The 19,274-nt window shown below is 37.3% G+C and overlaps 1 protein-coding gene and 1 pseudogene across 5 annotated transcripts in view; one reads left to right on the top strand and one right to left on the bottom strand.

Moving 5' to 3' along the window:
- XIAP (X-linked inhibitor of apoptosis) overlaps nt 1-19,274 on the bottom strand; it is a 50,635-nt gene that overhangs the window by 31,005 nt on the left and 356 nt on the right. For 3 of the 5 annotated variants that reach the window (XM_019657935.1, XM_019657934.1, XM_019657939.1), the window contains exon 2: nt 19,118-19,230. The exons of 1 other annotated variant lie outside the window; for it this stretch is intronic. The gene's annotated coding sequence lies outside the window, so the exon portion shown is untranslated. Of the gene's footprint in view, nt 1-9,729; nt 9,817-19,117; nt 19,231-19,274 lie in introns of those variants that run through there. One more of the 5 variants, XM_019657938.1, reaches the window with a different exon arrangement.
- LOC109390880 (partitioning defective 6 homolog beta pseudogene) lies at nt 139-1,672 on the top strand (annotated as a pseudogene).

Consider the following 19,274-nt stretch of genomic DNA (forward strand, 5'->3'; position numbering starts at 1 on the left):
AAAAAAAAAAAAGAAGGCCCTCCTACATTGTATTTGTACACAATATGAAAGTTTCTATTTCACCTAGGTTTTTATTATTCCAGTTGTCAAATATACAGAATAAAGGTTATTTAAATGGGGGAAAGGATATAAAATTAGATGTACATTAGACTGCCACTGGATGAAATCATAACACTCATAGATAAGACCTGGAAGGCAATTTTTAATAAATGGGTAAAATATGTTAAGGTGGCAGGATCACAGGTTATCTGATTCTCCAAAATGTCTTTAATAATTATTTTCTTAATGTCTCTCAGGATAGCGTCACTGGCCTGGGCCAAGAGCCCACTAGTGTGCGAGGCAGTCTGGAGTGAGGAGGTGGATAGGCTAGTTGCCCACTCATCCTCCTCCACGGGAGCTCTGCAGCCACCAGAGCAGGGAGAGGGGGTTGTGCCTCCATCTGCCACCACCAGACACCCTGTGGAACTCAGTGGAGCTCTGCATTGAGACCCCAGTCACCTCCACAGGTATATTTGGTGAGCATGCATCCATCTGGCCTCCCAAGGAGCAGCCCCCACCCTCTCAGCAGGACAAGGGCTGCAGGGGCATCCTGGAGGTATACAGCAGGTTTGGCACTTAATTTCATCATTTTTTGCTAGAAAAAGCAAAACGTAGATATTTTGAGGAGTTTCATGGAGTACTGCAAAATGTTCATAAGATGCCTAATTTTGACGTTTTACTAGGCTATGTAGACTATCCAGGGAGGCTAACTAACTATAAAAAAAAAAACTATGATAATTATAAAAAAGTTGTTTCACTACCAAGCCACTGCTTAGAATTTTTACACAAAAGAAGGAAGAAACAGACAACAGTGCCTTTGGTACAAATATGCTAATGATGAAGTGAAATGTTTTAACCAATGCACTGTGTTTTGTCAACCACAGAAAAAAGTCACATCCAGTCATTTGTATGCCCCAAACTCTACACCTGTCTTCAATTACAGATGTGGATATTTTCCCAGAAACACACTGTAGGGTTAGTTCATCTTTACAAATTCAACACTCAACACTACCTAGGATTCTATAGCTGGGATGGTGTCAGTCTAACGGAGATACCACATGGCTCAGAGAAGGTCCCAGGAATCTCTCTATATCCTGGCTTGTTCCAGGAGGTCTGGCTCACAGCACAAGTCTATTGGCTGTTAATGAAGTTTTAGAAGTCAATGGTATAGAAGTTTTAGGGAAGTTTTGATCAAGTAATAGACATGATGATTGCAAACAGCTGCAACCTCATCATAACAGCCAGACAAGTAAACCAGGAGAAAAACGTTAGAAACAGTAGGACTTCTGGCAGCTCCAGTCAATCCACTGATAAGAGCCTATTTGGCTATCCATTGCAGACAGAACCAAACATTGAGCCAAAGGGAGAAGACAATGATCAAGATGACATTATTACTGAAGATAACAGTATTCCACAAAAGATTCATACAGCTGTTCCTGCTACCAAAAGCCTGGAATGATTGACACAAACTCAGTTTTGAGTCTGGACAGAACAGTTTTCTTCCTTTTAATTGAGTTTAGCACCCCTAGCAAGTGGCAAAAACATATAATTTGATACACATATTCCAGATCAAAAACTCCTAGAATATGGAAGAATCATAACATCATGGAACTATCATTTGAATGTTTTCTGAGTAAGCATGTCACAGGACTTGCAAATTTGGCTAGTTTAAGAGCTTTTAAACCTCTGATCCGATGACCTGGAATAGGCTAGGCATAAGAACAATAAGGCTGCAAGGTAAAATGTTATAAAAATAAACAGAAACAGAAATTAGTGGTTGCCTACTACTGGGGAAGAGGGGAAATGGGGAGTAACTGCAAATGGTTACTGAGTTTCCTTTTGGAGTAATGAAAATACTCTAAATTAGATTGTAGCAAAGGTTGCACAACTCTGAATATACTAAAAATCACTTAAGTGTACACTTTAAAATTAATTTTATGGTATGTGAATTATATCTCAATAAAGCTGTTTAAATGTTATTAATAGTTGGGTAATTGTTAGTATAAACTGATGGATCAGAGGTCATTTTAAGTCTAAAATACAGGGGCCTTTGCTAATGAAATTACATTCTTTTGATATGGATAAACAGATGTTACAGTACATTTTCAGCACTATGTGAGACTATTACAACATTTCTATTTGAAGTGGTTAAATATTTAACCTGTTTCAACGATCCCAGTTGTTTTCCTTTAATTACATTCTTTAAATTGTAATATAAAGTCTGATTCTATCTCTTGGTACTATGAGGACCTCAATTTTTGTGTTCCCAGTATTTTAGTTCTTAATGTTCTTCTGTTGCTAATTGTTAAAAATCATTTTCTGAAATGCATTTCTTAACTTCAACAAAATCAAACCAATTGGCTGTTTTTAGACGTTCCTTTCCATATTATGAAGCACTGAACTGTCATGAAATTCTGAGTTATGAAATTCTGTGGAAGTTTTTCATATTGCTGTTTGTCCATTCTATAGCTTACATATTTACAAACTAATTCCAAATAGGTATCATTTATGTTTTAAAATGCAGTTAATTCCATTAACCCTGGTAATATGGGAGATTCTCTCCTAAACTAATTTTTACCCTCATTCCCAATCTCATTGGAAAGCATTCCTTTTGTCTTGGGTGTGAATGTCTATGTACATGTTGGTGTGCTTTTGAATTCCTCTAATGTATTCAAATAGTGTGAACTGTTTTGGATACAAATTGTACCTAGATTAAAAGATATTTACACACAAGACAAATGTGCACATTTTATACAAACACTTTGAATTTTCTTCAGTGGAATTATTCTAGGAACACTGCCAACACTTCAGTAAAAAAAGATGTATTGACTACTGAAAGGTAGACTTTATCAATATTTTTTTCCATTAGGCTATTTATTTCTCACACATCCACTTAGAACAGGTAAGAGTAAGGCTGTCAACTTTCATTCTTTGCCATATTTCTTTGGTATTTATCATTGTACAATGTGGACGAGCACTACAGAATCATTGTATACAGAAATTAGGGATATTATGAAGTATATAAATTCCTTATGGTTTATGGATAATTCTCCCCAAAGCCATTTATTAATTTTGTGGTAGGGCTAGTATCAATGTCCTTATTACAGTTGTATGCTATTAAAACAACGAAGACTCCAATGACTATTTTGAAGGATAGTTTTTCTAAATGGTAAAACATATATGAATAAAGTTTCTTTTTTATTTTTAATTTTTTCTTTCTTTCTCTTTTTTTAAAGATTTTATTGGGGAATTGGGGAAGGGGGAAAGTGTAAGGGAATTGGTAAGGGGAACAGCCAAGTTATTGTCCTTCAATATTAGTTGTGGAGGGCGCAGCTAGCTCAGCTCCAAGTCCAGTTGCCATAAGGCTACCTGTCAGCAGCTTGCAGCTGGCTCAGCTCAAGTTGTCATGTTCTATCTTAGTTGTGGGCGGGGGAGCAGGTGTAGCCCCCATCCCATGTGGGAGTTGAAGTGGCAACCTTGTTATTAGGAGCACGTGTTCTTACCCAGTGAGCCAGCCTGCCACCTGTTGACAGCTCAGCTCGGACACAGTTCACTGACCCATGTGGGAATCGAACCGGTGACCCTGTTGCTCAGAGGTCGTGGTCTTAACCAACTGAGCCACTTGGCCGGCCCAATAAAGTCTTGATTAATTTTTTAAAAAAATAGCTCTTATATTAAAACAATTAAAAAATTGCATGCAGAGAAATTTCTTGTTTTGTGAGATATAATACAGAAACACTACTCAGAAATGTTAGAATGGTTATTATCAACAAACAAGTAATAACAAGTGTTAGAGAGGCTGTGGTGAAAACGGAACCTTCATACACTGCTGGTGAGAATGTAAATTGGTACAGCCACTATGGATAAACAGTATGGAGGTTCCTCAAAAAATTAAAACTAGTAAAAGTCGAAACATTTATACAATCTGAAGAGAAACCAGAGTAGGACGAGATGGCTTAATTAGTGAATTCTACCAAACAGCCAAAGAGGATCTAACACCAGTCCTACTCAAACTCTTCCAAAAAAATGAAGATGGACCAATACTCCCTACTCATTTCATGAGGCCAACACTACCCTGATACCAAAACCTGGTAAGGATAACACAGAAAAAAAAATTACAGATCAATATCTCGGATGAATACAGATGCAAAAATCCTAAACAAAATTCTAGCAAATCAAATACAACAATGCATTTAAAAGATTATGCAGGGCTGGCTGAGTGGCTCAGCTGGTTAAGAGTTGGGTTAACAGCGTGAGCTCTGAGCAACAGGGCCAACAGTTTGATTCCCACATGGGCCAGTGATGCTGCGCCCGAGCTGAGCTGTCGCTGAGCTGCTAACAGGTGGCAGAATAGCTCAACTGGTGTAACAACAAGATTGCCTGTGCGATGGTGGGCTATGCCCACCCACAACTAAGACTGAACTCGGCACCTTGAGCTGAGCTGCCACCCAGATGGCTCAGTGGAAAGAGCATACGCTCTTAACAAAAAGGCTGCTAGTTCGATTCCCACATGGGAGGTGGCTACACCCACCTGCAACTAAGATTGAACACAGCACCTTGAGCTTAGAGGCCATGAGATGCCAATGGGCAGCCAGATGGCGACTGGCGCCCTCCACAACTAAGATTGAAGAACAACAGCTTGGCTGGTCCCCTTCCCCAATTCCCCAACACTGTTCTCCTCCCCCAATTCCCCAATAAAATCTTTAGAAAAAAATAAAAAGATTATGTATCACAACCAAGTGGTGTTCATCCCAGGGGCACAAGGATGGTTCAACACAAGCAAAGAGATCAATATGGTATACCACATAAACAAAAGACAAAAATCATATGATAATATCAATAGATGCAGAAAAAGCATTTGATAAGACACATCCATTTATGATTAAAACACTTAATAAAATAGGTATAGAAGGAAAATACCTTAACATAATAAAGGCCATATATGACAAACCCAGCTAATATCAAAATTAATGATGAAAAACTGTAGCCTTTTGCTCTACGTTCAGGAACAAGGCAGGGCTGTTCCCATCACTACTGCTACTCAACATAGTGTTGGAAGTCCTAGCCAGAGCAATCAGACAAAAGAAAGTAATAAAAGGCATCTGAATTGGGAATAAATAAGTTAAATTATCACTTTTTGCAGGTGACATGATTCTTTATATAGAAAACCCTAATGAACTCCACCAAAAAGCTATCAGAAACAATAAATAAATACAGTAAAGTTGCTGGTTACAAAATCAACATACAACAATGCATTGCATTCCTATATACTAACAACGAAGTCTCAGAAAAAGAAATAACAAAAAACAAACAATTCCTTTTGCAATTGCAAAAGAAAAAGAATAAAATTCCTAGGAATAAGCTTAACAAAATATGTGAAGGACCTACACACTGAAAACTATAAGACATTCTTAAAAGAAATTGAAGAAGACACAAAGAAATGGAAAGACAGCCTGTGTTCATGGATTGCCAGAATCAACAGTTAAAATGGCCATATTACCCTAAGCAAATACAGATTTAATGCAATCCCCATAAAAATCCCAATGTCATTTTTTTTAAAGAAATAGAACAAAACATCATCAGATCTGTATGGAACCACAAAAGTCCCCAAATTGCCAAAGCAATCCTAAGAAAAAAAGAATAATAGTGGAGGTATAACATTCCTTGACCTCAGCTTTTACTACAGAGCAACAATAATCAAAACAGCATGGTATTGGCTGAAAAACAGACACACAGACCAATGGAATACAACAGAAAACCCAGAAATAGGGACAGATAATTTTCTACAAAGTAGCCACAAACATACAATGGGGGAAAAAAAAACAGCTTCTTCAATAAATGGTGCTGGGGGAATTGGAAAGCCACGTACAAAAGAATGAAACTAGACTGCTATGTGTCACCATGTTCCAAAAAGAACTCAAAATGGATCAAAGACCTAAACATCAGACCTGAAACTGCACAGAAGAAAACATAGGTACTAAACTTATGGACCTTGGGTTCAAAGGGGATTTTATGAATTTGACCTCCAAGGCAAGGGAAGTAAAAGCTAAAACAAACGAATGGGACTACATCAAATTAAAAAAACTTCTACACGGCAAAAGAAACTATCAACAAAATAAAGAGGCAACCAACCAAATGGAAGAAGACATTTGCAAACAATGCCTCCAATATGGTGCTAATATCCAAAATATATAAGGAAGTTATACAACTCAACAGAGAAACAAACAATCCAATTAAAACATGGGCAGAGGACCTGAATAGATAGTTCTCCAAAGAAGACATACAAATGACCAATAGAGATATGAAAAAATGCTCAACATCACTAATCACCAGAGAAATGCATATAAAAACCACAATGAGGTATCACCTCACACCACTTAGAATGGCTATCATCAACAAGACAAATAATAACAAGTGTTGGAGAGGTTGTGGAGAAACAGGAACCCTCATTCACTGTTGGTGGGAATGCAGATTGGTGCAGCTGCTATGGAAAGCAGTGCGGAGGTTCCTCAAAAAATTAATAGAATTACCTTATGACCCAGCAATCCCTCTCCTAGGTATTTACCCCAAAAATCTGAAAACATTTATCTGTAAAGATATATGTGATCCAATGTTCATTGCAACTTTATTTACAGTGGCCAAGACATGGAACCAAAGGTCCTTAGATAGATGATTGGATAAAAAAGTTATGATACATATACACAATGGAATACTATTCTGCCATAAAAAAGATAAAATAGTGCCATTTACGACAACATGGAAGGATCTTGAGATTATCATGCTAAATGAAATTAATCAGACAGAAAAAGTTGAGAAACTAATATGTGGGATATAAAACTGAAAACAGCAAAGTAACAAGACAAACAAATAAAGAAACACAAACTTATAGACAGACAATAGTTTAGTGGTTACCAGAGGGTAAGCAGAGAGGGGGGTGGTAGATGAGGGTAAACAGGGTTAAACATGTGGTGATAGGAGGAGAACTGACTCTGGGTGGTGAACACAGAAAGTGATATATAGGTGATTTATTACAGAATTGTACACTTGAAACTTATGCAATTTTACTTACCATTGTCACCCCAATAAACTTTAATTAAAAAAAAAAGACTAGAATTACCATATGTACCAGCATCCCTCTTCTGGGTATCTACCCAAAAAATCTGGAAACATTTATCTGTAAAGATATATGTACTCCAATATTCACCGCAGCATTATTCATAGTGGCCAAGACATAGAACCAAAATGTCCTTCAATAAATGACTGGATAAAGAAGATGTGCCATATATATATATATATATATATATATATATATATATATATATATATACAATGGAATACTACTCTGCCATAAGAAAAGATGAAATATTGCCATTTGCGACATGGATGGAACTTGAGATTATTATGCTAAGTGAAAAAAGTGAAACAGAAAGTCAAGAAGCATATGACTTCACTCATATGTGGGATATAAAACTGAAAGCAACAAAGGAACAAGACAAACAAAACTCATAGACACAGACAACAATTTACTGGTTCCCAGAGGGTAAGCGGGGAGAGGGGATGGTAGAAGAGGGTAAAGGGGGTCAAATATACGGTGATGGAAGGAGAACTGACTCTGGGTGGTGAACACACAATGCGATATATAGATGATGTATTACAGAAATGTACACTTGAATCCTATATAATTTTACTAACCAATGTCACCCCAATAAATTTAATAAAAATTAAAAATTAAAAAGAAAGTTATTCAGGAAAATAACAATGTAGAAAATGACAAGAGGTGATATTCTGGCCAAATAAAGTAAATTCACAAATAAATGTTTCTAGAAAATGAAAAAAAAAAAGAAATGCATTTTAGTATTAAGCTTTCTAATAAAAATCTGCCTTACTTGAAATGAAGATTAACGGCAATTTTTTAAAAGCTATTTGGTAGTTATTACTGCCTTAAGCAATTTTAATAAACAATCTATTCCATAATACCATGAGTTTCAGTTATCACAGTATTTCAGAAAAAAAGAAAGCAGTTTCATGTTTACCAGACACTGAAAAAAAGTAATTTTGACTCTGAAGATTAACACAAATTCATTGAATATGGCTACTATCTAGGAAACTATCTCTGATGATTGAAAAGTAACTATTATTAACACCCATTAACCATTTTTAAGTCGAAATAGCAAATCACTGTTCTTAACACGTAAGTAGCAAAACCTTTAGTCTTTTTTTCTATCCAGTTCATAGATATCTCCATTGTGTCTGTGCTTCACCCTCCTGGTCGCTAGAAGAAAGTCTTCCAGTCACCACAGGGTCACTTAACGAACTACAAAATACTTAACATTATTCCTGCTACCCAGGGCTCTGTTAACCTCTCATCATAAAAAAAGCATTTAAGTAATTATATTGATGTGGCGCAATACAAAGGGAATTAAATGATTGCTATGGTTTGACTATGTATAGGAAAGATACGAAGTCCTAACCACCAGTTAGGAATGTACCTTATTTGTAAAGAGGGTCTTTGCAGATGTGATCAAAATGAGGTTATTCAATATGACTGACATACTTATGAGACGAAACACAAACACAGATATATACAGGACAGACAGCCATGTGAAGATTGAGGCAGGGACTGGAGTGATGATGTATCTACAAGCCAAGGGACACCAAGAATCAATGGCAACACCAGGAGCTAAGAGACAGGAATGGAACGGATTCCCCCCCAGAGCCTTCAGAGAGAGCATGGCCCTGCCAAATCTTGATTTTGGACTTCTACCCTTTGGAGCTGTGAGAAAACAAATTTGTTTTAAGCCACTCCATTTATGGTACTTTGTTATGGCAGCCCTAAGAAGCTAATACAATGATGGTAAAAATATGAAAAGAATTATACAAACAATAAAACCTTATTAGCTCCCACTGTAGTACTATCATGCTGACTGAAATACATTATGTAATTACAGGCAGCCATTTAAACACAGAAAATTGTTGTTTTGAGAATCTCCTCTATGATCTTTGCTGATTCTTCCAGTCCCAGCAGAATGACTACACTTTGTGCCCCCTTGTATCCTCTACATAATTTGCTGATAACGCAAGTGTACTAGATTTAATAATTTCTAGTATGTGTATGTTTGTGTATGTGTATGTGGTTAGACATACAACATACAGCTGTGTATGTTTGTGTATGTGTATGTTGTTAGAATGAAGGTCCTTTATGACAAGGGCTGTGTTTTATCACATTTGTATTCCCAATGCCTAAAGCAATGCATGGCACACAGTAGTGTTTAATAAATGTTGGGCAAAAGAATGACGGTTGAACCACCTCTATTGGTTACTATTGTTATTATCCTACACCCCACTTACCACCTCCCCTGGACTCTTGAGATCACTGTACTAAAAATTGTTAATAGTTTTAGTGTCTAATATGTTTATGTCCACTGTGTCTAGAAAATGTGACCAAAATAGGAAATATTGGTTTGTCGGAAAATTCATGATGCATTTTTTCTGTTTTTTGTTGCAAAAATGCATCATGACTTTTCTGACAACCCAATATATGCATACCATGCAAACAGTATACTTCTTCAGTGACAAAAGAAAACTATACTAAAATCACATTTCAAAAATATTATAGGATTCATAGTTTTTCAGAGTAACATAAACATTTTATGTGCCAACCAAAAAACACCATTATAATTTAAAATTTACCTTAAGAGTATCTCTTTGCTTAAATATTACAAGTTTTTCTCATCAGCAGCTTTTCCCCTCTATAGAGGATCCAGCGTAGAGGTCATGCCAATTAAGCAGCATTCTCTCTGACTCCATGTAGGTCAATCTCTCTTTTAATTATCTTAAAGTATTAGCCAGTTAATTCTCTGTTTAAAAATAGCATTTTGATTTACAGAAGTTGTAGTATCTAGGAAATATATCTTTGTAAATGTATCATAGTATAAAAAAGCCGAATTTTAAAATCATATGCCCTGAACAAAACTGAAATACCATTTTTTTTTAAAGTTCAACTGTTTTTTTAAAAGATTTTATTGGGAAATTGGGGGAGGGGAACAGCGTTGGGGAATTGGGGAACGCGAACAGACAAGTTGCTGCCCTTTTGTTCTTCAGCCTAGTTGTGGAGGATGTCGCTTCACTGGCCCAAGTTGGTATTATCATTGCGCTCTTCCCGGGTGAGGCAGTCGCTCGCTGGCCACTGGAAGGCCGCTCACAGCAGCTCACGAAAGCTCATGCCCGCTGCTAGCCAGCCCCACTGCAGCCTACGCCATAGCCAGCGACTCATGGCAGCCCAGCTCCAGGTCCAGCTGTTTTTCACCATCTTAGCTGTAGAGGGCGCAGTGTCACTGGCCCTCCTATGTGGAATCCTAACTGAAGCCCTGCTGCTCAGAGCTGGTGTCCCAAGCCAACTCCTAACCAACGCGCCACTCGGCTGGCCCTAAAATTTAACTTGAATACTATGATATATTTACATAAAAATTCAACTTTTAGTCAAATTGCTCATTTATACTACTGAGGTTCTTCAAACCATGATGCACATTTTCTTTTAACTTTAAATGGTCAATAAAACATTTTTGAGGTTAATAACATTCAATCAAATCAAAAGTTCTTTTCCTAAACCTAAGCACTAGAGCCAGTCAAATTACTGAATGGCATTAATGAGCTCATGAGCTCAGTCAGTATCATAAGCTTACTAATACTGCTGTATACAATGTATGTTGAGCATGAAGCCTACTTCTGTAAACACCTGAAAGTGCATAATGATAATCAACAAAGGGAATATCAATTACACGTTCTACATTTAATTTAGAAAGTCATAATAATATTTAAATTTGAGCACAGACCTCCAATCTTAGACAAATTATTCATAATAATTAACTCCACAGGTACAGTTTACTCAGGATAAACACACAGTAAGGCATTCCCTCATCTATTCTTCAACAAATTATGGGACTGTGTTCCCCCAAAGAATGTTTTGCATGAAGAATACACAGGTTTGGGGCTCAATAATTCACTCAATGATTACTGATGTTGAGCACCTTTTAATATGACTATTGGCCACCTATATTGTCGTCTTTAGAGGAATATCTTATTCAGGTCATCTGCCCATTTTTTAATTGGATTGTTTTTTTGTTGTTGAGTTATGAGTTCCTTATAGACTTTGGATATTAGCCCCTTATCGGAGGCACTGTTTGCAAATATCTTCTCCCATTTGGTTGGTTGCCTCTTTGTTTTGTCGATGATTTCTTTTGCTGAGCAGAAGCTTTTCAGTTTGACATAGTCCCATTCATTTATTTTAGCCTTTACTTCCCTTGTCTTTGAGGTCAAATTCATAAAATCCTCTTTGAACCCAAGGTCCATAAGTTTAGTACCTATGTTTTCTTCTATGCAGTTTATTGTTTCAGGTCTTATGTTTAGGTCTTTGATTAATTTTGGTACATGGTGACATATAGCAGTCTAGTTTCATTCCTTTGCAAGTGGCTTTCCAATTCTCCCAGCACCATTATTGAAGAGGCTTTCTTTTCTCCATTGTATTTTTTTAGCTCCTTTGTAGACAATTGTCTGTCCCTATTTATGCAGCTTTATTTCTGGGTTTTCAATTCTATTCCATTGGTTTGTTTTTCTGTCAATGCCATACTATTTTGACTATTGTTGTTCTGTAGTAAAAGCTGAAGTCAGGGAGTGTGACACCTCCAACATTATTCCTTTTTCTTAGGATTGCTTTGGCAATTCGGGGTCTTTTGTGGTTCCATACAAATCTGATGACTTTTTGTTCTATTTCTTTAAAAAATGCCATTGGACTTTTTATGGGGATTGCATTAAATCTTTAGCATATTGTTTCACCTCACACCAGTTAGAATAGCTATTATTTGTCAAGAAGACAAATAATAAACAAGTGTTGGAGAGGCTGTGGAGAAAAAGAAACCCTCATACACTGTTGGTGGGAATGCAGATTGGTGCAGCTACTATGCAAGGCAGTGTGGCGGTTGCTCAAAAAATTAAGAGTAAAATTATCATATGACCCATCAATCCCTCTCCTGGGTATACACCCCAAAAATATGAAAACATTTATCCATAAAGATATATGTGTTCCAATGTTCATTGCAGCTTTATTTACGGTGGCCAAGACATGGAAGCAACAAAATGTCCTTCGATAGATGATTGAATAAAGAAGATGTGATACACACACACACACACACACACACACACACACAATGGTATATTCTGCCAATAAGAAAATATGAAATTGTGCCATTTGTGACAACATGGACGGAGCTTGAGATTATAATGCTAGGTGAAATAAGTCAAACAGAAAAAGTCCAGAACCATATGATTTCACTGATATGTGGGCTATAAAACTGAAAGCAACAAAGGAACAAAATAAATAAAGAAACAAAAACTCATATAGAAATAGACAAGAGTTAGTGGTTACCAGAGGGTAAGGGCAGAGGGGAGTGGTAGATGAGGGTAAGCGGGATCAAATATATGGTGATGGAAGGAGAACTTACTGTGGGTAGTAAACATACAATATGATATATATATATATATATGTATTACAAAATTATTTACTTGAAACCTACGTAACTTTACTAACCATTGACACCCCAAAAAAACTTTAATTAAAAAAAAAGAATTCACTCAAAAGCAAAAAAGGCTCAAGATCACTATTATTCCCTCCTCCATTTCACTGAAAACTGTTCAGAACTTAAAGAACAGTTTACAGCAACCGTTAATTAGTCGTGATTCAAATAAACCATTTACAGTCCAAACTGTAGATCCATGATATAGATTACAACCATTTATGCTTACTCAAGAGCTCAGATGAAAACCTTTGCTAACATCAAAGCAGGCAGAAAAAATCTCAAGATGGATGCTAACCCAATCCTTAATACAAACAATTGTTTTCCTTTTTAGAAAAGAGGGGTTAAGAAAAATCCTACTATGGGGTGGCCTGATGGCTCAGTTGGTTAGAGTTCGATCTCTGAGCAGCAGGGTTGCCAGTTCGATTCCCACATGGGCCAGTGAGCTACCCCGAGCTGAGCTGCTGCTGAGCTGCAAATGGGTGGCTGGATGGCTCAGCTGGTGAGAGCACGTGCTCCTAACAACAAGGTTGCCAGTTTGACTCCTGCATGAGATTGGGGGCTGCGCCCCCCCGCCCCGCAACTAGATTGATAACAGCAATTGGACTTGGAGCTGATGCGTCCTAGAAAAACACAATGTCCCCCTTCCCCAATTCCTCAACTTCCCAATAAAATCGTAAAAAAAAAAGAAACAAAAGACTCAGAAAGAAACTTTGACCTTTCTCCTTACCTTCCTAAAGGAATTCAGATAGAAAAACCTGCTTAAAGGAAGGGAGCTTTCATCTTAGCATAACATGATCCAAGTGTTACAGAGGAAACTACAAGGTCTGTTTGTTAGACTCCCCATTGGTTCTAGGTGGCTTAGCAAGAATTTATTTAAAACATTTGCTCTCTCATCTACCTGTGAATTGCGTACTTTCCCTTTGAAGTCCCAGACCCCTGTCTCCCTCTCCTTAGTCCAGAATGGCATATAAGCCTCAACTGCCCGATCTGTCCTAGGGTCCTATATTCAGAACTCCTCTTTGTACACACATACTAAATTTGGTTATTTTCTCCTGTTAATGTGTCACATCAATTTGATTATTGGACCAGCCAGAAGAACTTAGAAGAGTAGAAGGAGCATTATTTTTCCTCCCCCACATAGGTAAACCTCACTTTTCACCATGACCCAGATCCTTGAAAATATTATACATTATAAAGCAGATAATGATAAGTGAATCACAGGTATTCTTAACAAAGATTGGGTACCAATTGTACCAAAATCAAATTCCAAAATGTATCAAATAGCAGAGCTACAGCTGTACCATAATTAAAAATAAAAGTACACGCCAAGCCTTACAAAATGGACATAAATATGCTTTTATCCCACAATAGCCAGCCTACTATTAAGTATACACAGAGAAGATAAAACATAAATCTTAAGTTAGGCCTCAAACTCTTATGTCAGATACAATAACTAATCAACAACTGCTTTCCTTAATTTCTCAGAATACTTAAAGGCCTTTCTTTTCAATTATGTGGAAGGCTTTGGAAGTTGTTTTTTTTTCTTTTCCATCCAATGCATTTCTTTGTAATAAGCAGGAACAGTCAATCTACATTGTTTTAACCAGGTACCTACTTACTACATGCCAGCCACTGTCAATACATTGATGTTAAAGCTCAGGCTAAAGTAGAACGTGCTCAAAGTATGTTAGCTGGGTTACCTCAGGATGGAAATTATTTTCCTAAGTTATACCTCAACTTTTCTCACCTTAGTTCCTCGATTTGTTCAAAGATGCCAAGTTGGTTCATTTTGATCAAAGCAATACCATCAAGAAATATGTTTAAGAGGTCTTTTATCTTTTGAAATACATCATGTAATGGAAGAAAACCATGACTACTGGAATCAGAGAAATCTGAATTCAAATTCTATGTCTACAATTTAATAGCTATTTGGACCTTGGGCAAGTTATTGATCTTTTGTGAGCTTCCACAAATTCTCCTCTGTGCAATGATAATCCCAGAATCTCAAACTCAGAAGCTCAGTTTCACCCTCTTAACCTCTTACTGGGTTGTCAGAACAGTCATGATGCATTTTTGCAACGAAAACATAGAAAAAACACGTCATGACTTTTCTGACAACCCAATATATACCCACCCTATAAAATTAAACTAACTAGCTTATCTTTCAACACAGTAATGATACATGTATCACTTGTATCTCCAACAAATTAAAATTCAAAAATTTAGCATGTGAAATTTTAAAATAAATGAAAGTATGAAGTCTGACAATTAAGTTCACAAACGTGTTGCAATGATATTGCTAAACTTTTTGATATCAGAGTGATTATTCATTATGAATTTGTACCAACTGGACAAAGAGTTAACCAAGTTTACCATTTGGAAGTGCTGAAAATGCTGCATGAAAAAGTTAGATGACCTGGAATTTTTGCCAACAATTCATGGCTCTTGCATCATCACAACAATGCACCAGTTCACACACCACCGTCTGTGAGGGAGGTTTTAGCCAGTAAACAAATAACTGTATTGGAACACCCTCCATACTCACCTGATCTGACCCCCAATTACTTCTTTCTTTACCCGAAGATAAAGGAAATATTGAAATGAAGCCATTTTGATGACATTCAGGACATCAAGTTAATACAATGATAGATAGCTCTGATGGCCATTCCAGAAAGAGTTCCAAAATTGCTTTGAAGGGTGGACTAGGCACTGGTGTCAATGCATAGCTTCCCAAAGGGAGTACTTCAAAGGTGACTGTAGTGATATTCAGCAATGAGGTATGTAGCACTTTTTCGAGGATGAGTTCACAAACTTAATTGTCTATATAAACCATAAATTATTAAGGACTACATCTCCACCTTGTTTTTAATTGTTTGTCCCTTTATTTAAAATATTTATCCCAAACATATTTGGGGTTACTATATGGGACTTTTTTCTTTGGTAAAATCTGAGATAATCAGTTTAAAAAAGAAACTATTATAATGGGTTTTGAATCTTTGAATCAACTAGCTCAAACGTGTTATTCTACAGATGAAGGAAATGGGGCATAGAATAATATGTCTAATAAATAAAAACTATATTTTGAAATACTTCACAACATAGGAAATGTTCAATGCAGAATGCTGAATGAGAGAAAAAGGATTAAAGCAATCTATATACAATACAATCCTAAATGAAAAAAGTAAGTAAATACAAAAGAATGTGGGTTATACTTATTCTCTTTATACTATTCTGAATTTCATAATTTTTCTACATTAAACGTATTTCTTTTATAATAATACATGACATTCCAAATATTGCTTGTTTCTAATCAAATGGAATAAATATATCAAGAAGTTATAGAAAAAATATGGAGGCACCGAGGCTTAGTGACTTGCTGACAGTTCTACAGCTAATTTGAAACAAAGCCAAGACAAGAACCCAGGAATCCAATCAAGTGCTTTTTCTACTATACCTCATGACCTCTATGATACAAAACTAACATTTGTTCAATTCAATATCAACTTATTTTACCACTTTTTTGTCTCTTCAAATCTACTCACACAATTTTCTGATATCTCTGATACCTTTCTGTTTTCTGATACCTTGTCTCCCAAATGGCTAACTTGATCCTCTGCTTCATCTAGTCTGCTGGCTATTCCTTCTAGTGCAGTCTTCATTTCAGTTATTGTATTCCTCACTTCTGACTGGATCTTTTTAATGTTTTCTATGTGTTTTTCTTAATGCTTGCTATCTCTTTGTTAAACAGTGCTACAGATTACATTTTATAATACTATTATCAGATTAGATCAGAGATTAAATTTGAGAATTGACAGCCTGTGATAATCTTCCAGCCTCAAAAGATCAAGGGCATCTATGCTGCCATATTCTTATTTAGTACCCTACTACATAGTACATTGCCTGGAATACAGTAGGTGCTCAATAATTTTTTAAAATAAAACATAGTTTTTTTCGCCTGTTAGCACTATCAGACTCATATATGAGACCAAACAAAAACAGTGAAATACATAATTTCATATTTGGGGTCTCTAAGAATTTGTAATATAAACAAAGGATTCACCAAACAAATTAATGATTACAACAAATGTAAAGAGAACATTTACATTACTAAAATATTTCAAGCACTATACAAATTAATGGTAATTACAATATTTAGCTACTGAAATGGGCCTGTCTAACCTTTAGTCACCATTACTTTTTCTGCCTAGTTGGCATCATCAAATATACTAGAAAGCAAAAACTTACAGGTATCATTTACAAGGGGCACTGGACTAGGAGCTAGATCCTAGTCCAAGCTCTGCTAACAACCAGATATATAACCTTGGGCAACTTTTCTTCTTTGACTCTTAATTAACCTATTCAAAGAAAGAAAAAAGCTAAAGTACTACTCACCACGGACCTTTCCAGTTTTAATTTTTTAAAAAATGATTCTTGGGCCAGCCGAGTGACTCAGTCGGTTAAGAATGCGTGCTCTGAGCAACAAGGGCCCCAGTTCAATTCCCACATGGGCCAGTGAACTGCGCCTGAGCTGAGCTGCCAACAGGTGGCAGAATGGCTCAGCTGGTGAGAACACATGCTCCTAACAACAAGGTTGCCAGTTCGAGTCCCACATGGGATGGGGGGCTGTACCCCCCACCGCCATAATTAAGATTGAACATGGCACCTTGAGCTGAGTGGCCACGAGCTGCCAGATGGTGACTGGACTTGGAGCCGAGGTAGCTGCGCCCTCCACAACTAAGACTGAAGGACAACAACTTGGCTGTTCCCCTTCCCCAATTCCCCAACACTGTTCCCCTCTCTCAATTCCCCAATAAAATCTTAAAAAAATTGATATCTGGAATGTTATAGTTTGCTACGTTATGTGATAATCAAAAGCGTAGCACATTTTCTAAAAACATTTAAAGACTAGTAACATATATAACTTTTACCATCTTACATTAGGAACAGTAGGAGAAAACTGAAGAAGAAACGTGAGCATGCAATAATCATGCCTCCTTTGCCAGTTGGGCTGACATGAACCATACTGGATTTTACAATACAAACAAAAAAACCAAACCAGTATAAATATATATACACGTATTACTGAAATATACTTATCTATATTGGTATATGTGTGTGAACTTTAAAACTTGTTTTTAATTATAAAATCAATACTTGTTTATGAAAGAAATGCAAACAGTACACTAGGATACATGTGAAGCACAAAGTAAAAAGCCACCCACCCCTTTTCACCCTCCATAAGTAACCACTGTTAGCATTTTTCTTACGTAAAAAAAACAAAGACATTTTTCTTATGTATCCTTCAAGAAGTTACCTGAATATATTCAAATATACTTATGTGCCTGTGTGTCTATAAATCTTTTTAACCTAAATTGTTGCCACTTCTTGAATGATGGGGGAAAATGTCTCAAGCAGCAGCTTCATAAGCATGTTACATTCATTGAATGTAGTAGCAGAGTCATATGGTACAAAGTGGTACACGCTTCAGAAGTGTGCAGTGTACTGGATACATTTAATTTTCTTGCTTGGAGGCCACGTGGAGCAGTTAGTTGGGCAGAAAGAGCAGTGAGCAAGGAGCCAGACAACCTGGGTTCTAATTTAAGGTTCTAATTTAAGTAGTCCAGTAGCCTTAGTTAGACAAGCCATGAAATTGTCCTGTGCCTCAGTCTCTGCTTTTGTAAAATAGCAAGGTTGAACTAAGATCCCTTCCAACTCAAAAATGTTATAATTCTAAGATAGCGGTAACAGTGTTCTCTTGAACTGGTTGTAACAAATGTTAAGTATCAAAAATATAAAAGAGAGAGAGAAGAAACACTGTAGCAACCTCCAGTCTTACCAGAGTAAATTTCAAAGCCTCATTAACTACCAAGGTATAGTTCTGACAGAACTAGTGACATCACTATATTTTAAAGCAAAGTAGCATATTATTAAAATCAGGTAGGTTTTTACAAAGCTTGACCTTTTTCTTTTTTTGGAGGAGGGCCGTGGCTTAGGTTCAATCACCACTCTCCCTCCTCCCGAAACGAAAATCATTAAGTGTATTACGGAGTTAAAATAATGAAACTGAAAGTTCGATTGAATTTTGCTCTACTCACAGAAGATCTTGGGGCGGTGACTAAGACCAGCCAAGGTTAGAAAGAATTACTAGCTAATTTCCTCTTCCGGAAGCTCTTTGGCTCCCATTCTTTCTGCTTCACATGCCCTCACCACACGCCCATACATGCCACAGGCATCACAAGGGAGGGAAGTCCCTTGGATCATTAACAAAAAGTTCTTTGACTCGATTTACCTTAGGGGTTACGGGGTTCAAGTTGGTACCCACCCGCCCACGCCCTCCTTCTGCAGTCCCAGGAACCTGGGCGGGGATCCCTGGCAGACCACCCGCGCCGGGCAGGGGCGGCCTTCCCCCGTAACGCGGGGTCCGAGTGGGGGAGGGGAAGGGAGGGGAGGGGAGAAAAGAAAGAGGGAGGGGAAGGTAGGAGGAAGCCCAAGCGGGCAGTACCCACAGTGCCAGGAGAGCCCGCGGCGCCCTGCGCGGTCCTGAGGGAAGGGTTCAGGAGGAGGGGCAGCCCAAGCCCCAATCTGGAAATGCCAACTCCGCTCCGTGGCGCGGCCAGGCCTAAAAGGAAACGGAAGTCCCTTCTCCCTCACACGCGCCCACCA

Source organism: Hipposideros armiger, unplaced genomic scaffold (genome assembly GCF_001890085.2).
Source record: "Hipposideros armiger isolate ML-2016 unplaced genomic scaffold, ASM189008v1 scaffold_281, whole genome shotgun sequence".
In the NCBI taxonomy this organism is placed as follows: domain Eukaryota; kingdom Metazoa; phylum Chordata; class Mammalia; order Chiroptera; family Hipposideridae; genus Hipposideros; species Hipposideros armiger.